Source organism: Callospermophilus lateralis, chromosome 15, assembly GCF_048772815.1.
Source record: "Callospermophilus lateralis isolate mCalLat2 chromosome 15, mCalLat2.hap1, whole genome shotgun sequence".
Classification (NCBI taxonomy): domain Eukaryota; kingdom Metazoa; phylum Chordata; class Mammalia; order Rodentia; family Sciuridae; genus Callospermophilus; species Callospermophilus lateralis.
This window is the reverse complement of record NC_135319.1, coordinates 18,621,421-18,635,530: the sequence shown is the minus strand read 5'-3', so window position 1 is coordinate 18,635,530 and position 14,110 is coordinate 18,621,421.

Here is a 14,110-nt window from a genome sequence, read left to right as displayed (position 1 = left end):
GGCAAGAGGAGGGTGTGCGACCTTTGACCAGGACACATTAGAAAAGAACCTCCATCTCATGAGAACCAGTCTATGAAACTAACCTCTTAGGATAGAAGCAATCAAATTACAAAACCCTTGAACAGCACCATTTTTAAAAAAAACTTTTACTTTAGCTGAATCTCCCAGTGGCTATGACAGCTAAGAAAAAAAAATTGAAAAGGCTAATTTTCACTGCCATGGGGTGGAAACATAATTTTAGAGCTCATTTTTCTTAGGATATCAAGTTATTTCACTTCTCCAAAAACCTTCCCAAACCCTTGAGGATTTTTAAAAGGAGCACACGCTTTCGTCTTTGCATCTCAGAGGGAGGAACTGAGTCTTAGAGAAACCAAGTTTTAGACAAGGTCACCCAGCATTCATTTGGAAGAATAAAGGTTAAACTTCAGAATTCCCAAGACCTCAAGTTTTACAGTATTATCACCTCTGGAATTCTGAGTTCTAAACATCTACTTTATTAAAAAATTAAAAATATAAAGGGAGTTGTCCCAGTATAGACAATTGGAACTCCACTAGCTAAATACATGCTCTACATGTGTGCACAAGGTTGGGAGTTCAGGGGGAAAGTCACTTTGGAAATTGTGCCCCCTCTTGCCAGTGTTATTCCCATGAAAATATAAATAAAATACTTAAGAACCAGTTTTACAGAATCTTCAATCTTTTGTAACTCTGGAGTTTTTGTATATTAAAATTCAGTGCAAACTCATTCATATTCTTGTGAAGAAATCATTTCTTCTGTACTAATGTAAGATTTCTAAGGCCTGGATCTATGCATAGTTTTGGAAATTCATCCATGCTAGACCCCACAGTTTGGGCTCAGGCTTCCTTCACATCTGTGATTCCTGGTCACCTTGACCCTAAGAACTATCATTAAACATGAACAAGATTGGCCATTTGTGGAAAAAAAAAATTTCAGAAGTTGACAAGCTTTGAACATAAAACTAAAATCTGAAAATTCTCATTTCAAATTACCAGACTTGCTAATCTTAATGAAAACAATATTTTAAAGCTGAAGACGCTGCTTTGCTCTGCTTCAGGATGATATGTAGATCAACTCAATCAGTTTTATTAGTCACAGGCTCTTTATATATATATATATTTACTTGTATTGGACACAATGCCTTTCTTTTATTTATTTATTTTTATGTGGTGCTGAGGATCGAACCCAGGGCCTCGCACATGCTAGACGATCGCTCTACCGCTGAGCCACAACCCCAGCCCCACAGGCTCTTCTTATTATCAGAGTTTTGCAACAGCTTTCAAAAGACAAAAAATTTTGCCCAAATTTAATACTCTTATCTCTAAAGTCCCCTTTATCTTAGAAACAAGACAAAACAAAAACCAGTAACTGATTTAAAAAACATAAACTTCCCTCCTAACCATTACTGGTAATTTGGCACGTGGGAAGCTCTCCCTGCGACACGTGGTAGCCTGATTGGTCTGCAGTCCACACAACACCCACAGGCACGTGCTGCAGCCAGGCTTGTCAGCTGCCGATCTGACAGTGCCAAGAGCACTCAGCCAGGGCTTCAGGAAAACAAGCACTTAACTCTTTCTCTTACCCATGAATTTCTCAGTAGCTAGCTGAGAGGTAATTTAAAAAATGGGAAGGATTATTAAAATTATAAGTCCAAATTCTCACTGAAGACTGAAATCTTTCTACCACCCCTCTGACATGCAAGCCTCCTGTGTGGGAACATCAAGGCAGTTAGCTCTCTCCTGAGGGCTACGAAGGAAAAAGATACGCAACTTACTGGTGTCACACTCCCAGGACAGTGTGTGTCCAAGCACACCCGGGTACGCAGCAGTTACTCTGCAGGGAAATCAGATTCTCTCCATGTCCAGATCAATTCATGGAGGTCCAGGGATCCAGGTGAGCTTCCCTATATCAAATAGCTTTTAAATTTCATGGGCTCTCATTTGTGCTGTTTTTCAAATGAAAATGTGATTAATTAAAATATACCTCCCATAAAAGGTTCCCCATTGGCTCTAGTTGGATCTCAGTCTCATCTACATTGTTTATAAAACTGTATATCTAATCCATATTATAAATGGAATCTATATTCTTAGCTAGCCTTCTATTCTTCATCTGCAATGACTCCGAGGTTAAAACAATGATTTCTGGTTCTGCAATTGTTTCTAGCTTGTGTTCCACCCATTTCAAACCTTGCCCTGTACACCTCCTCTCCATATAAGTCATTCTCCTTCCAGCTCCCAGAGTAATTTCATAAACACAAAACTATAATCTACCACTCTGGGATTAGCACTTCCTTGTGGCTTCCCATGCCCTCAAAGAAAAATTCAAATTTTTTCATGTGATCACAGTACTTTCCACTGAAGCACTTACATGCCTTATATGATTTGGATAGAAAAATGTACCTTACTTCTTTATAGGCCTCAAATGCTCCAACCTGATTCAGGCCTGGGGACCTTTGTCCTGTTTTTCCCTGCCCTGTGACTTTTTCGTGCCACTCAGTTCTCCTTTGAAGTGTTCTCATAGAGGCATTGACAGCCTGGAAGCCCCAGCTCTGCAATTTTCTAACTCATTGTCTTGATTTATTTTCTTCTTTGCATTATTATTCTCTGATACTGCCATAATTTCCTTTTGTTGTCTCACACTCCACTCCATCATTTAGAATGTCATCTCCCTGAGAACAGAGCTACTATCTCATTGAGCCTGAACTATGGGCTGTAAAAAGCAGGTGCAAAACTCATCTTTTGAATTTCTTCATGCTGTATATGACAGTTCTTCTGCAGTTGAAATCAGCCTCCTCCCCAGATAAGTCCAGTGTGGCCTGTGCTAAGTCCCTCTCCAACTCTGTTCAGAGCTGAGATCTGAATGTGCCTGGGTACTGGGTATGTGGTACTGAGTAATGTGGCTCCAAAAAGAACCTTAATCACATGAAAAGGAGGCCAGGGTTAGCAAAAGCAGCCTAGTCCAGTAGAAAACTTCTACACAATTCAGCTACTGTGGGGCCTCTACCTTTGCCCCTTGCCCTTCTTTCTACCCATTCCTGCGGTCCAGAGTAGGTAGGGCTTCTGGATGATGGAAGCCATATCTGCCCCAACTGTTCTTATTAGTACCTTCTTTCCAGCCTCTTCCACATAGTACCTGGGCCTCCATCCATGGTCTTAAGGTGAAGACAAAACTAACAACTCAAAGGAAAGCACTCACTCCTGAAGGTGGGAAACCAAAAATGAGACTCACTTCCAGGAATACGCTTTTCAGAGGGAAAGCTCTTGTGGAGCCCAGAGCACAGAGTCCACTATTAGCAGAGCTGCCTGCTCTTAGGATGATTTCTAAAAGCCTCTTGCCAGCATCCACCACCTACTTCTCATCTTTCAATTCAGGAGGTGAGCTAATTTCTTGGCTGAGTCAGTCCAATAGAAAGCCAAGATGGTTTGATATCCATCTAATTTGGAATAAATGTAACTTGTCAATCCAGAAAACTCAGTCTAAAATGGAATTTGTGACTTGGTGAATTTGCTTTCACTGTTTCAACAACCAGGTGTGCAAATGCCCCTTTCACACTGGTTTTGAATTCTACTACCTAAGAATGAGAAAGGTGCTTAACATCTCAGAATCCAGGTTAGACAATAGAAATTGTAGGAGTATTTAATATTTCCATTTTCGGGCCTGACTCATCAGGACCTCAAACTCCTGGGTGTTGACCTCTTAACCTCTATATGGTTCTGTTCTTTTCCTATTATCTCTACATCTGTGACCTATACACTCAAAGACTTCCAAGGTTAGTTTCAGCCCTTGGATTTCACAATCAGGATTTGTAGTTTTAATCAGTTCCATTCCCACCTCCTTGAAGAGGTCTTTTGCCGCAGTCTGGCTGGGCACAAAATCATGAGCCACTCAAGCAGGAACAAACTTTATTTTTGAAACTGCCGCCAATGCCCCGTATGCTCCCGGGAAGATTGCCGACCAACCCACGCAGCGTTCTCCCGGACCCCAACAGGAAGTCCCTCCTCCGGAATTCCCTCCTACCGCACTTCCCCAACCAATGGGAACTCTCCAGGAGTCCCTAGCAGGCCGAGGTTGACAGCAGGAGTCCAATATCCATATGAATGCAGATCTTAACATAATCATATCATCTCAATGGCTTGCTGGCATTACCTTTCAACCAAAAATGCCATGCATCATATTACTTGGCTGTGGCTCTTAGCAGTCTTTCTGAGGACCCTGTCTAAAAACTGGTTCTTAATGTTATCCTCTGTCACTGCACCCAATTGGTTTCCTTCAGGCACTTATCCCAACCTGCAATGACTCCAATGACTCATTTGCTTCACATTGACCCTCTCTGCCTCCCACACAGTACTCTCAGCTCCCAGAGGAGAGGGATCCTATATTCCATTCACTGTCATATCCCAGGGCTCTGCACAATGTGCCTAGCATAAAGCTGGTGCTCAGCCTTTGGTAAATTATTTAATGATAGCATCTACAACTGATTGAAGTATTTGTGGCATAGGGCAAGTTCATTCCTCACAAGTCTGAGACCAACATGTATGAGCTTCTACAGCCATTAAAACTTCCAGATTGAGCCCAGATCTGTTTCTCTGCAGTTTAGCTCCAGTTCTAACCATTAGCTCTTTTGTTCTTTTAACAGGTTGCTCAAATAAAATAAGCATAAAGATTCTTTGGAATCCGGCTTCAAACCCTTCCCCTTAAATTTGGAAGATAGCAGCCCAAGTTAGAAATCAAAGGGATTGGAGGGCCAAGAAACTTTCAGAAGCAACATTGTCAACATTTATACTGAAATAGAACAAAGGGAATGCTTAAACAAAATAGCTCATATTGAACATCAGAATTAAAGGCCCTGCCTCTTTCTTCTTCTTAATGTCAACCTGGTGAAGAACATGAATATTTGGGTAATATTTGTCTTTAAGGGAAAGATGAGAGTTGAACCTTGAAAATAATCTTCCTTTTATATCATATATGATTTAACAAAAGATGGACTACATTATAATTTGTTTATATACACAAGGGTTGTCATTTTTTTCTTTATGATTTGCAATTCCACAGAAACAACATGGTCATATATGAATTTGAAGGAACATAAACCTTATAGAACTTCAACATAAATTAAACTTTATTCTATGTTATTAAATACATACTCTTATTCTGAAAGAAAATATTATTTATTGCATGATACCTTTGCAAGAAACATTTTCAGAGGTAAATACTTAGGACATTTTCTTGCTTTCATAAAAAGGGAATGTTACCACTAATTTTTTCTTTAAAAAAAAAAAAAAAACTCTTGCCATTGGTAGCCTGGAAAATGAGGAGCCTCTGAGTATAGGAAGAGCAGGAGGTTTGCTGCCATTCCTATACTCCAGCCACTGACCCAGGGAAAATAACCTCTGAGACAAGGACCCAGGGGAAAGCTGGCTTGATTTGGGTTTCCCCAAGGTTTTCCCATCACTGCATCATCAAGGGCTGGTTAGCCTACAAAATTCCAAAAAGAACTGTGTGGGACAAGTGCATGTTTGTAAGTGTATGTGACGTGTTGGTTTATTTAATTAGGCTGAGTTAAAAATCATATTCCACTCTCCCCTCCTGCTGGCCTGTCATTTATGGAAACCACAATGTACCCACAGGACCAATGTGTGAAGAGACAGGGCCACATGAGCAGAACATTGCTTTTAGGCAACATTGTCCACACTGCCCCTCAGAAGGTTGACCAGGGATATTCTCCTGCTCCTAGTCCACCTTGAACTTCTGCTCACAACTCTTTTGCTCTTCAGTGGAAAGGAGTCTGCTTGAGGGGGAATGCTGAGGGTGTGGCCCATGAGGAGGTCAGGGCAGGTCGGCAGGTCTCCAGGGGGCCGTCAAGCCCTCAGTAGGCTCCAGGCTGCAAGGGCCAAGCTCCCGCCCTCTGTGGTCTTAAAGCACGTTTGCCTCACATGGCAAGCACTGCTTCCTTTGTTCTGGGATGTCTCCATGGGGGCTGAGCCCTTGGGAATTAAAATGCACAATAGCAGGTTGCAGAGCCTGAATACTGTGTCTGACAAGAGCAGGTCTCTGTGTGAGCTGTGGGCCCAAGCACAACTTCACAAGGTGATTGAGAGGGCTGTGAAGATAAAATGAATCAAGGTAAAGCCATCATCACCACCCACCTCTCTAAGGCAGGTTATGTTCTCAGACCTTGGACAGGTCTCTATGAAGTCTGACCATTTACGTAAGTTGACCTCCTCTACTGTGTGTGTGTGTGTGTGTGTGTGTGTGTGTGTGTGTGTGTGGTCTTGCACATATGAGAAAGCAAAATCCAACTTGTAAGAAATACCTTATTTCTACCACAAGAGAATCTTTCTTGGAATGCCTATGAGTGAAACATGGTTAACCTTTGCATTATTTCTGATTTTTTATTTAGAAGGATGGGTTTAACAACAATAGGTTAACCAACTGAGTAGCCTTTCCAAGCATCACCTGTGAGTAAAGATAGTATCTAAAACCAACATAAAAAGTTAGGTGTGTAATTCTATAGTAGAGTAATTGCCTAGCATGTGGGAGATACTGGGTTTTATCCCCAGTACAACAAACAAAATAAAAAATAAAAAAATAAAGCCAACATAAAAATCAGAGCATCCACATTGAATCAAAAGTTCTCACAAGGCATGTCTGCACATCAGAAGGACCCAGAGAGCTTTAGTGAGGCCTGGACTAGGTCTAGACAACCTAGACACTGAAAGCAGAATGTCTGGGAGAGGAGTTAGACATCTTTACTTTTGTTTAACTCCTCAGTTGATTTTAACAGGGAGCTGAGGTCAAAACCCTGGATCTGGTCCTAAAGAGAAGCTTTAGATGAAGTTGTTGTTTGTTTTGTTTTTGTTTTTGTTTTTGTTTTTGCTATTCCCACTGTTCTGATTTTAACTCTATCTACACATATAATAGACCTATTCCCACAGCCATGTTACTGGAATACACACTGTATAGTCAGTGATCCTTAGGCTTTAGCATGTGTCTAAATCACCTAGGAGCCCCAGGATCCTACAATTATACTAGGACCAGTTACCTTGGATTTTACAAAGCTCCCAGGGTGATTCTGATGTCCCAAACAATAGCCTGGTCCTTCCTTACAGAGCATAAGGAGACCAAGTAGGCAGCTAGAACTATTCCCTTACAGGCCAGCGTTCTCCAAGAGAATGCTTGTTACCTATGCAGATGCTTCTCAAGTTAGAACTGGGTCGTGTCCAAATAAACCCATTGCAGGTTGAAAATACCAAAAGCATTTAATATATACCCAATCTACCAAACATCCTAGCTTAGCCTCGCCTGCCTTAAGTATGCTCAGGTCACTTACACTAGCCTAAAGTTGGGCTAGTCTATACCAAAGGTAGCATAAAGAACTTCAAATCAAAATCCAAAACTTGAGGTCCAGTTTCTAGCGAGTGAATATCATTCTTGTACCCTCAGAAAATTGAAAAATCATAAGTCAGGGACTGTCTGTATACTAGTGGAGCTATTCTGAGTCAACTGTCCTTCCTATGAGTCTGCTGAACCCATATAAGGCCCCCTTCACCTCCCTGACACACACAACAGAAATTCATTCTGGAGAAGAGTCTGTGCAGAACTTGGTGTCTTTAGTCCCCAGGGGCCTGGGATAGTCCCTGATCCTCTCCATCCACCATCTCTGAATGCTCTCATAGGGGACCCTCCCCAATTCAGGGCCAGAGGCAAAGTTAAGTTTCCAAACTCAAAATAAGGTGAGTCCCTGTCTCCCAATGGAAAGACCCCAGCCCCACACAGGTCACTCTCCAGTCCCACATGTTGGCTTCCCCACCAGGGCCACACTCACTATCTGTGGTCTGTGAGGAAAGAAAATCACAGGTGGACCAGGGACCAACCTCTGCCCACAGAGAGAACAGGGATGCTGCACTGCTGACCTGTCCACACACACAGCAGGTCTCAAATTCAGCTACATGCCCCTCCCAGCACCTTGGAGGTAGTATGTTTCATTCCACCCCAAATCCCAGGACAGAGACCAGGAGGGGCCAGGTGTGTACCAGTTGACTCTGTCCTGACAGGCCCTAAGGAACTGGGTGCCCAGCCTGACTCTATGCCACAGACCACACGTGCCCACCTGCCCTGTGTACTTTATACTACCTTCCTGGTCCCACAGCCCCTTCCCTCTGCTGAACACACACCTCCCATGCCTCCTGGCAGCTTCACTTTGGCTGAATGCAGTTCCTGTCTTGATCCTTTCTCTAAACAATATTTATTTCTGTTTGGCTGCACATGTGTATGGACTACCTAGAAAAAATGTCTCTTCTGCCAACACCAAGATACCAAAGGCCTGCTGGCAGGGCCATCTCCACTCTGCTGGGCACTCTGCCTCCAGAGCCCAGCACATTGTAGCCCAGGCCTGGGAGGACTCAGAGAGCTGGTCTCCAGGACAAAGGGGTGGGGGGACTGACTACTCTCTGGCCACAGTGAGGACTTTGTAGGGAAGTGCTGGATTAGCACCCACAGCAGTGGAGTTTGAAATAAGCAGAAAACTAAAGCCAGAGTTTGGGGAAATTAAATTCAGATTCCAAAAACTTAGCATGTAGAACAGTGGTTTTCAAAGCTTATTGTGCATAAGAATCACCTGGAAGAGATTAAAATAAAGACTTCAGGGCCCTTACCCCAGAGACTGTGCCTCAGCATGTGGACCAGAGGAACTGCGTCTTTAGCAAGCTCTGCCAGGCCTATGGATGTGGGTGTCCGGAGGAAAGATTCTGAGGAATACAGTCATAGCAAAAGCAGAGCCCTGACCACACCTGGGAGGTCAGGTAACCAGAGCCAGTGCACAGTGTAGAAACCTGAGAGAACCTGAGGTCCAAGCTGGCAGGAAGGAAAGGAAAAGCAAGAGGTGCGTGGGTGGGATACAGATCCCAAAGCCTCAGGTCTCTGAGGATAACTTCCCTTGTTCTGAAGCTCCCAGCTTCTCAGTTCAATCCTGGTACAGCACTTGAAATAGGAGCCAGTTGTAGGGAACCTTGGGGCCTGTGAAATCTTCCTCCTTAGAAATAGACTCCTGATTTATGGAGTTGAGCATCCACCAGAGAGGAAAGGGCTGAATTTATGGCTGGTAAAATATGAAGGATGTAACATGATACCTCTTCAAATCTCCTTATATATTTTCACCGGGCAAGCAGTAATTGCCTTCAGAGGCGAGGCCCCACCGGGTCAGGGGAAGAATCCCCCTGCTGCCTGAGGGGAGGGGAGGTCTGAAAGCAGCCTGGCTGTGGGAGGACCACAGGACAGAACAGGACCCACAGGAAGAAGTCATGGGTGAGTCCACCCAAGGCTGAGGGACCTGCAAATAAGGAAGCCTTAGAGACAGACAGAGGTGGAGGGCAGGGCAGCAAGGAGCCAGGAACTCGCTCACTACAAATGCAGGAATACTCCTTCCATTTCCAAAGGCACTGAAATCCCTCCAGGGGATAACCACATCCACACAAGGCTTCCTCCCGGTAGATCTAGCACAATGAGGACCCCAAGATGATTCACTCTCTCCGCAGCCTGGCTCCTGTGGACCTTGGGCTGATCAGAAAACTACAGCCAAATTAGGACACTCTGGGGATCTAAATCCAAGTCCCACTGGCCTATAGCTCAAGGCCTCCAGACTTTCTACATGGTTTGTGATGATCCTTAACAATCATCTAGCCCTCTTTTTCCCCATCACTGAAGTGTGTTTATCAAAGCTTGTGCAGAAGACCATCCGACCATGTCTATATGATGCCATGTCTATATAATGTGTCTAAAGAATGGAACTTTATCCTTCCAACAAGCCGTTGAGGAAAGAGAGACATGATCCCCACAGCACCAGGATGGCTTCTGCTCATCAATAATCATCCAAGACTATGTGAAGAAACAATTATAGAAGGACTGCAAAGGACAGACACACACCAGGTGGTACACACATCGCTGCCTGCCTCCACCCCACCAAACCTCTAAGGAGCTCACCCTTGGTCTGAGATCTGGAGGACAAGTGCATGTCAACAGGCTTAAGAGGGAGCAGAAGTTCACAGAGGCAAACAGGTTAACATGCAGAAGGCTAGAAAGCGGAGGCCGGTAGCCAGCCCTCAAGAGCAAGGGCTGATGGTGAGATCTGTCGTGGGACAGAGTGAGGATCAGATGGGGCAGGGCTGTGAGGCTGGTGAGGAATCTGGTCTTTGTTGTAGAAATTAAAAAATAAAGCATATAAAATCACTGAAGGGTTTTAGGCAGGACAGTAGTATGATGAAACTTTGAAAAAGACCACCTTGTCTCCATGCAGTGTGGGGTGAGAACTGTGGATAACAGAACCAGCCTGAATCAGATTCAACCTCTGTCTCACACAGAACCAGCACAGAGTAGGCACACAGGCTATTCCAGTGATGCCATAGAGAGGGGCTGCAGCTTCAGCTGAAAAAGCTGGCTATGGACAAAGGATGCACCTGAGAACACTTTGCAGGCAAAATCAGCTGGGATACACTACCTTCAGGGGAGCTGAGAGGATGTTGTCACCATAGGTGATATTCTAACATGAAGGACACAGGAACAGGTATGACATGGAGCTCAAGGTTCAAATTCTGTTATGACTATGTCAAGACCAAGGTGTCATCTAAATGAGGACTTTGAGAAGGCAGTTGGCTGTGTATTTCTGGAGCTGAGAGGAAAGTTCTAGATGGCGATTTCAATGTCCATGTCAGTGGCACACTGGAACTCACTGCAAGTAGGGTCCTGAATGAGGTGATCAGAGAAAAGCTCCATCTGAAAAGGAAAGATGACCCAAGACTGAGCCTAGTGGGATGCCAAAATTTACCCATTAGGGACATCAAGCCTAAAAAACTACCCAGCAAACCAGGAAGGAAATCGGGAGGACGTGGTGATCCGAGGGTCAAGAAGAGAGAGTGTGTCACAGAGGGGTGAATAAGTGTCAAAAGCTGCTTAGAAATTAAAACAAACAAACAAACAAAAAACAGAGAGAAAGAAACCCAAGGACTGTATTAAGAGATCATCTTGAAAGTGCCAAAAAATCAGTAGATGACACACTATAGACATTTGATTGCATGTGGAAAAAAAAATGGAGTCAGTGAGAAATCCTAAAATTTCTGAACATGTGAGAAATATGAATGGAACTATGCTTGGGAAATCAGAGATAATGTTTATATTTTAATAGTCTGGAAGAAGCCGGAGAAGGAGCTTAAAAAAAGGAATTCCTTTTTTTTTTTTAAACTGTTCTAGTAATAAATATGGAGGTGCAGGAAAAGGCATCAGTCGCCATGGGAACAGACAACTGAGGATCATTTAGTCGTGGTCACTGAGTTCATGGTCATTGAATTAAAGGATGAGGACACAGAGATGGAAAAGAGAACTGCTGGATCCACTGGTTAAACAAGATGTTCCATGAAGACACAAACAACTGAGAGAGTGACTGGAAGCTGGTTCTCGTGCCCCAGACACGGGGGACAACTAGGAATTCCTGGTGAGCACTGTTGTTCATAGCAGATGTTTCAAATCCCTATAGACCGTCCTGTGACAATCTTCCTCAGCCAGTGTGGCTTGTAGATCTGGTACTCAGGGGGAACCAGGGGAGGTGGTGTGGGGGTGGTGTAGCAGGGACTGTGGGCTTCACCCAGAGGATGAGAGTAAAATACACAGAGAGGTCATGGGAAGGCAGAGCCTAGGAGAGGGAGGTGGACGGCAAGAGTGGTCAGGAGAGGTAGAGATGGGACGGATGAGGAACAGAGACCCTCAGAGGGTAGGAGAGATGCAGAGTAATAGTTCTACAAGTCTCCTGGTGTTGGAGGACATAATTTCCATACATTTGTTGGAGTAGATGCCAAGTTGAAAGGACTAGAGACAGAAGAAAGAGGGCAGAGGACAGTAGCTAGATACCCAAGCATCCAAGATGGATGAAGAGACTGGAAAGATGCACAGCTTTAAGGGCTCTGGGAGGCTCAAGAAAGAACTTTTGCAGTTGTTGTGTTTTTCTTACAGTGTCTCTGTGTGTGTATATATGTGTTTGTTTCCCCAAAACTTTACTCAAGTATAATTGACAAATAAAAATTGTACGTATTTAAGTTATACAATGTGATGTTTTGACATCATATACCACAATCAACCTAATTAATATATCCATCATCTCACCTTTGTGTGTGTGTGTGTGTGTGTGTGTGTGTGTGTGGTAAGAATCATTGAGATCTGCTTTCAGTATTTTTAAGAATACAAAGCAGTTTTATTGACTCCAGTTTCCACAATGTATATTAGGTTGCCAGAACTTATCTATCTTATAACAGAAAGTTTCCTGCAGTGGTTTTCAGTAGGGAAGACTTAGGTATGAAGAAGCAGAAACTGCCAATACATATGCAGGTAAAACGAAAAAATGAATCTCAGTAGTTACCTAACATGTTAATTAAGACATTAAAACATTTTCCATGTCTAGAAATGTTGACTATAACCCATTCTCCAGACAGGCCATTTGTGATTAAAATAGGGCCCCATGTCCACAGACATGTTTTTTCATTGACTCTGTCATTACTGCTATGGTAGATTTCCCAGCTCTAGATGCATCCATTCTTCTTGCTCCCTGTGAGTTTGTCTGGCTCCTGCTCAGGACCATAGTTGCATTTGAGCAGAGGCCATCTATGGGGACCTCTGAGTCCTGAAGGTGCTGCCAGGTCCCCAGGACCCCAGGAAACCACCTCAGGACCTGTTTCCATCCAAGATAGGAGGATGAGCTTGGAGATGTCTTTGAAATTGCTTCTAAGGTCACACAGGGAAGAGAGAACAAGGGAACCATGTTCAAAGTCGAAAATGAAGCAAAATGTGCCCAGCAATGAGGTGCACTGAGTCACATGTGTTGACCACTTATATGCAGTTCCTAGGTGGCATAAATAGGATCTCACCCATGAAATCAGCACCCAAACACAGACCCCACCTGCAAACACTGTTTTCCCTAAGTTCATTATGCTGAGACCTGGGAGGCAGAGATCCCCCTCCCACCCCAAGTTCTGCTGGGAGGTCGTAGGAGGAAGTAGGCCAAGGGAGGAAGCCAAGGCCCACATGAGCACTAGGCTTATCCAGCATAGCCCCAACCAGTCCTGCCCACGTGAGCCCTCACATATTAGCGCACACCACTAATCATACACCTGCCACTCCACCCACTGGAATGGGCAAGAGTGTGCCATGGGCACCTAGCCATCAGAGCAAAGATGGAAAGGTGAAGCCACAGCTGCCCTTGCTAGGGAGGACAGGCTCAGATAAGAACAACTCTGGACCTAGGGCTTGCCACAGCAAAATCATGCTGGGGAAACCTACTCCATCTCCCCAGCCTTGATTTGTACATGGGACCTGGGAGAAGTAGAGTAAATGAGCTAAATTTTCTCTGTCTCTACTGGCTCTGATTCCATGTTTTTGAGTGGACTGCAAATTCTAGGCAGCATCACCCATGCTACTTATTACAGGTGTTCTCAGAATCTATTTATAAGCCAAACTTTTAAATATGTGCTAGTCCATCAAACCAATCTGTGGGAAAAATAATACCTCCAACAAGCATGAGAATGATATCCACCTGGCTTGAAAGAAGCCAGATTTCCAAAGAGGGAGACAAAGTACAACTCTGGGGTCTCCCCCTTACTATACACAGCTGTGAGTCTGAGGCCCACACCTGCGGATGGGAGTAAGATGTAATAGCCCCTACTGGGAAGAGAGGAGGACCTCCCAGATGGTGCCGGTGAAAGTGCTCTGTCCACCACTCAGGCAACCAGGCCTCTCCTGTACCAAAGGCAGGTCACTTCAGTGGCCCCGGTATTGTTCTGCATGACACTGAATAGCCCAGTGGTTAGGAACTCCCTTCTACTCAGGATTGGCTTATTTCCAGGCCTCCAGTTTGTAAAGCAAAAACAATGACAATTTTCGGTCCCTTGTCATTTCCTAAGAATACTTGACAAAAGTCAGTGAGGCAGTAAACAGCCTGGGAGCCAAACATCTTTGGCTCCAGCAAGCATGTTAGGCATGATTCATCTAGTGAAAATTTTCTTTTTAAGGAGGGAAAACCAGGTTAAGCAAGGGCCGGCACACAGTTGTCTTCCT